Here is a 6,461-nt window from a genome sequence, read left to right as displayed (position 1 = left end):
TTGATGCTTTTGAGCTGTTGTGTTGGAGAAGACTCTTGAGAGTCTCTTGGACTGCAAGGAGATCCAACCAGTCCACCCTAAAGGAAATCAGTCCTGAATATTTATTGGAAGGACTGATGCTGAAGCTGAAACCCCAATACTTTGGCCACCTGATGCGAAGAACGGACTCATTGGAAAAGACCCCGATATTGGGAAAGATTGAAGGCAGGAGGAGAAGGGGACGACAGAGAATGAGATGGCTGGATGGCATCAACCGACTCGATGGACATGAGTTTGAATAGGATCTGGGAGTTGGTGATGGACAGGAAAGCCTGGCGTGCCTCAGTCCATGGGGTCGCAAAGAGTCAGACATGATTGAGCGACTGAACTGAGCTGTAATTAGTTAAGGATCTCCAGGTGAACCATCATGGATTTAGGGTGGGCCTTGAAGCGGAGGCCAGGTGTCCCTTATGAGAGAAAGCAGAGGGAGGCCGTGAGAGGATGGAGGCAGAGACTAGAGGGAGACAGTCACAGGCCGAGGACACCTGGAGCGGCGGGAGCTGGAAGGGGCAGGAAGGACTCTTCCCAGAGCTGCTAACATCTGGAGGGAGCCTGGTCCTGCTGACACCTCCATTTCAGACTTCCGGCCTCCCGATGGTGAGAGCCTAGATTTCTGTCGTTTGCAGCCCCACTCGTGATTGTTCCAGGAGGCTTAGGAAACTCTGCTCTCATTTACTCCTCCCCTCCCCCACTCACTGTGACCCTGTCAAGGGGAGGGAGCTGTCCCCAGGGCCTTACACACAGGGGGGGTGCTCAGTCAATAGTCCATGAGTGGGGCTCCCCTGGGGCAGGTGCGCCTCTGCTTGCCCTCCGAGCCCCACACAGAACCCGAACCCGCTTAGAGTAGGGTCAGACTTGGCTCACGCTCAACCAGGCAGAGGGCCCCAAGGGCTTCCTCCCCTCCTCCAGCTCCTACCTCCGGCTCTGCCAAAGGGCAGGTATGTACCTCATCTACCTGTCTACCAGTCCCTCCTACCTGTCCAGCTTCTCCACCTCTGGGGGCTCAAACCCATATCCTGATTTCTTCTCTCTTATCATTGCCTCTGGAAGATTTTTAAGATATCTCTGGGAGGCTGCTGCAGATGCTGGAGTGTGCCCCTGGGCTGGGCCGGCCAGGGGACCCCACAGCTCCCTCGGGATGGGGCAGGACAGGGCAGGTTGGCCCTGAAGCTGAGAGCTGCGTCAGAGAGTTGAAGCTCAGGTGAGGACTCGGCCTTCCGAGACTTGCAGGTTCCTCAAAATCCATGCTGCGAGCCCGGGGAGGGGGTGGTTCTGCCTGTCTGTGCCCAGGATCTGGAAGGGTGGCCCAGTGTCAGCCAACTGTGGTTTGGGGGAGCTGTCCGGCAGCTGGGGGATGAGGGCGGAACCGAGGACTAACAGCCTGCTGTGGGTTATGTCTGGTAAAGCCAAGAGAAGTAGCCAGACCTTAATACGCCCTGGGCTCACCCCTGCAGGCCTGTGTCTGATGTCACCGCTGAGGACATGCAGAGCTGTGGACAGCATGCACAGGCAAGACAAACTGGCCCTTCCAATAAGTCTCCAAACACAAAGGTGGGCGAGAAAGGCAACTTGCAGAGCAATGAGGGTACAGAGCGGTAACATCAGAGCTAAATTTTCAGGCTAAATAACATGATCTGTTGGTTATGCATACACACCCATGAGCAAAAATACATCAAACGCCATGAGAATGGGTAAGCCAGGGGGAGGGGGTGCCTCAGGGAAACGGAGGGTCAGAGTGAGGCTCGGGCTGTGTCTGTTTGGTTCATTTATTCCAAAAAGAGCTGAAGAAAATCTGCGAAATGGGAGCACCTGTGTCATGGGCAGGTGGGGATTCGTCAGGTGGTTTTCTCTGATCTCCTGTGTGATTGGAGTATAGAAGTTTCAAAACATTTAAAAAATAAAGACTCAAAAGAATTCACCAAGCAAGGGCAGGGAGGAGGGACAGAGAGGGCTCACCTGGACAGGTGGACTTTGAAGTATGAGGAAGGGACGGGGCTGTGGGAGCTGGGAAGAGCTGTGAGCAGATTCTCAGAGGCTCTGCCCAGGACGGACAGCCAGGCTGCTGCCTAACAGCGTGTTTTTTTTTTTTAATTGAAATATAGTTGATTTACAATGCTGTATTCTTTTCTGCTGCACAGCAGAGCGACTCAGTTATACCTATACGTACATTCTTTTTCATATTCTTTTCCATTGCGGTTTACACAGATGTTAAGTATAGTTCCCTGTGCCCAAGCAGTAGGGCTTTGTTTATCCGCTGTGTGTGTAACAGTTTGCATCCGCTAACCCCAAACTCCCGCTCCTTCCGTCCCCGACTCCCCCTCGGCAGCCGGCTGTTCTCTACGTCTGTGAGTCTGTTTCTGGTTTGTAGATAAGTATTTGTGGTATATTTTAGATTCCGTATGAAAGCGCTGTCATAGGACTTTAGTCTTCCTCCTTCTGATGTATCTCACTTAGCATGATCATCTCTAGTTGCACCCATGTTGCTGCAAACGGCATTATTTTGTTCTTTTTTTACGGCCGAGTAATATTCCATTATGTATATGTACCACATCTTCTTTATCTCTTCATCCACTGATGGACACTTAGGTTGCTTCCATGTCTTGGCTGTTGTGAATAGCGCTACCACGCACATAGGGGCGCATGTATCTTTTCAAATTATGGTTTTCTCCCGATATATCTCAGGAATGGGATTGCTGGATCATATGGTAGTTTTATTTTTAGGTTTTTTGGGAAATTCTGTACTGTTTTCCATAGTGGCTGGATCAGTTTATATTCCTGCCAACAGTGTAGGAGGGTTCCCTTTTCTCCACACCCTCTCCAGCATTTGTTATTTGTAGGCTTTTTGATGATGGGCATTCGGACTGGTATGAGGGGATATCTTGCAGTTTTTATTTGTGTTTCTCTAACATTAATAATTAGCGATGTTGAACACCTTTTCATGTGCCCCAACAGTACATATTTTGAGTTTGACGATCAAACACTAACTGAAGTGGAGCTGGTTGCTGTTGAGAACGAATTATTGGTTTGAAAGATCAAGATCCCCACGTACTCCCAGTGCCCTGATCCAGGCTGCCTCCCTCTAGACCCAGGACACCCGCTGCCTGGGGCCCTGCCTCGTGTCTCCCCCACACCCCAGCTCATCAGCCTCCGCAGAAGCCTTCCACTGGGTGCTTGTTCCTTCCGCCCCCAGGGCCGCCCCTGGAAGTAAGGGTGTGGCATATGGATTTGTCCAGTTCCTGCCACAGTGCTGGGCACACAGCAGGAATCCACTGCATACCAGTAAATGGGAATCACCCAAATGAGCTGGCACTGCAAAGAGGCGCTGTGCTTCTCAAGGGTGTCCCCCAGCACCCACCGCAGAACCATCTAGCATATTTGGTAAAATGCAGATTCCCAGGCCCCAACTCGGACCACCCCCCCAGGAGTCACTGTCTTTGAGGATCATCCCAGAATCTGCATTTTTAGCAGGTTGATGGAGGGATTCTTAGATACCCTGATAAGAAGGTCTTTTCAGAGGGTAGAGACTAGTCTTGCTCTTTCCCACTGGTTCTTAGTGGATGTGGTCCAGGTCCTGCGTGAGCTTGTGAACTTGAGCATCATCTGGGAATTGGTGAAAGGCGGACTCCACAGCCCAGTCGTTGGCCTATTGAGTCCTAGTACCCCCAGGGTGCGTGGGTGGGGTCTGTATTTAAACATGCCCTTAGGTCAATGCTGATATATGTTTGAGGTTGGGAACCCCTGTTTTTGACTACATGTTTGAGTTTGGGAACCCCTGTTTTTGACCACAACCCCACTTTCCACCCTTTTGCTAGGAAAAAAGCTTTGATGCCATTTAAAAACAAATTTTGAAATGAACTTAAATTTTTTCACTGTGTAAGTATTACTCGCCATCATGTCTATGTGTCTGTCTGTGTTCAGTCACTTTAGTCATGTCCAACTCTTTGCAACCCCATGGACTGCAGCCTACCAGGCTCCTCTGTCCATGGAATTTTTCAAGCTAGAATACTGGAATGGATTGCCATTTCCTCCTCCAGAGGATCTTCCTGACCCAGGGACCGAACTGCATTGCAGAGGGATTCTTTACTGCTGAGCTACTGGGGAAGTCTGAAGGCACATACTCACCATCATAAAATAATTTAAAAGGTAGAGATAAATAAGATGAGGATAAAAATGATCCAATACTCAACCTCAAGATAGAATTCTTATTCCAAACGGGGGTATATCCTTCCAGGTTTTCTAAAGCAGCATTTTTATTATGTATAATAAATGTATTCCCCACATACATTTTTATTTTCAAAAATTGAGATTGCATTCTGTTCATGTTTTTGTCACTTGCTTTTTCCGCTCATCAATATATGGTGAACACTCTTTCACGTCACTGGATACTGCTATGCGTGCATGTGTGTGTGCTCAGTCATGTTCTGACTGTTTGCAACCCCATGGACTGCAGCCCACCAGGCTTCTCTGTCCATGGGATTCTCCAAACAGGAATACTGGAAGGGGTTGCCATTTCCTCCTTCAGGGGATCTTCCTGACCCGGGGATTGAACCTGCGTCTCCTGCATTGGCAGATGAATTCTTTACCACTAAGCCACCTGGAAAGCTCCCGAATACTACTATCATCATCATTTTTTTTGTGGCTTATACTGGATAGTTGGACAATCATTAACTTAGCCAAACCTCTAAGGCTGGGTTAGACAGTTGGAACTGGCAAGCTGTGACCCACAAGCTAGATCTGGCTCATTGATGTGATGGGATTACACATATATAGTTCACAGTTTGCTCTGAATTTACATAAGACTAGTGAGCCCAGACGCTTACTCCTTGGAAGGAAAGTTATGACCAACCTAGACAGCATATTCAAAAGCAGAGACATTACTTTGCCAACAAAGGTCTGTCTAGTCAAGGCTATGGTTTTTCCAGTGGTCATGTATGGATGTGAGAGTTGGATTTTGAAGAAAGCTGAGCGCCGAAGAATTGATTCTTTTGAACTGTGGTGTTGGAGAAGACTCTTGAGAGTCCCTTGGACTGCAAGGAGATCCAACCAGTTCATTCTAAAGGAGATCAGTCCTGGGTGTTCTTTGGAAGGAATGATGCTTCCAAAGAAGCATCAAAGCTGAAACTCCAGTACTTTGGCCACCTCATGCGAAGAGTTGACTCATTGGAAAAGACTCTGATGTTGGGAGGGATTGGGGGCAGGAGAAGGGGACGACAGAGGATGAGATGGCTTGATGGCATCACTGACTCGATGGATGTGACTTTGAGTGAACTCCAGGAGTTGGTGATGGACAGGGAGGCCTGGCGTGCTGCAATTCATGGGGTTGCAAAGAATCGAACACAACTGAGCGACGGAACTGAACTGAGTGAGCCCAGACTTCTGTAGCATATGATCTGCACAACAGTACTCAGAAGCCCAACTCCAAATCTTGAATTGGTTGCCAATGTTTCAAAATGGAAAGATTTCACATAAAAATCCAACTCTCAACTTTCAACAAATCTGAAGATCCAGTAACGCTGGGATTACATTCCAGCAGAGAGATGAGGGGCTGGACTGAAATAGCTGCCATTACAGATGGAGACGTGTGCATGCTCTCCAGGGCCTTACTGCCCCTAACTCTCTGATTAAACCCCTGGCCAGCCTTTTAAACAAACTCCTTTATGTTATCAGTCTGATCCTATAAGCATTTGAATTTGCCACCCCTGCATGACACTTTTAAATACTTGTTGAATAAACTAATCACTTTTCAAAGCCACAATAGCCTAGACATGGAAGATGATTCTTCTGTTTCATTGAAATAACGCAGATGGGGAGTTGCTATGGCAACACTGGGACCGTACTGTAGATTGCTTCAGGGATGATCACAGAGCATCTTCCAAGAAGCAGTATCCCTCCCTCCCCCAAACCCTGGCCTGGTGGAAGTCATCCCAGCAAGGCTATAGTTACAGTGGCTTTTTAATGGGGGGAAGTAGGTGTGCTTGCAGAACGGAATGTTAGCTTTGACAGGAGCACAGACACTGTTTAGTCCTATAGATTCCAGCTCCTCCCCTACGAAGGATTCCTTTTATTATTTACATCCCCATCCATCCCATATTTGGGAACAGTTGTCTTCCAAGCAAACAGCACTTAGGATGTACAGATTTGTTTTCTTATTTAAAAAGAACATCAAAGAGGAATCGTGGTAGCCAGTGTCATATTGTAGTTAAATATATGGGTTCTAATCCTGGTTCTGTCATTCACTTCCTGTGTGACCTTGGCCAAGTTACAAAACCCCTCTGAGTCTCAGTTTCATCACCTTTTAGATAGTATCAATAGGGGCTTCCATGGTGGCTCAGTGATAAAGAATCCGCCTGCCAGTGCAGAAGACATGGCTTTGATCCCTGAACCGGGACGATCCTGCAGGCTCCGGAGCAACTTAGCCTGTG

Source organism: Bison bison, unplaced genomic scaffold (assembly GCF_000754665.1).
Source record: "Bison bison bison isolate TAMUID 2011002044 unplaced genomic scaffold, Bison_UMD1.0 scf7180017864295, whole genome shotgun sequence".
NCBI lineage: Eukaryota > Metazoa > Chordata > Mammalia > Artiodactyla > Bovidae > Bison > Bison bison.
The sequence above is the reverse complement of the archived record's forward strand: the minus strand, read 5'-3'. Positions refer to the sequence as shown.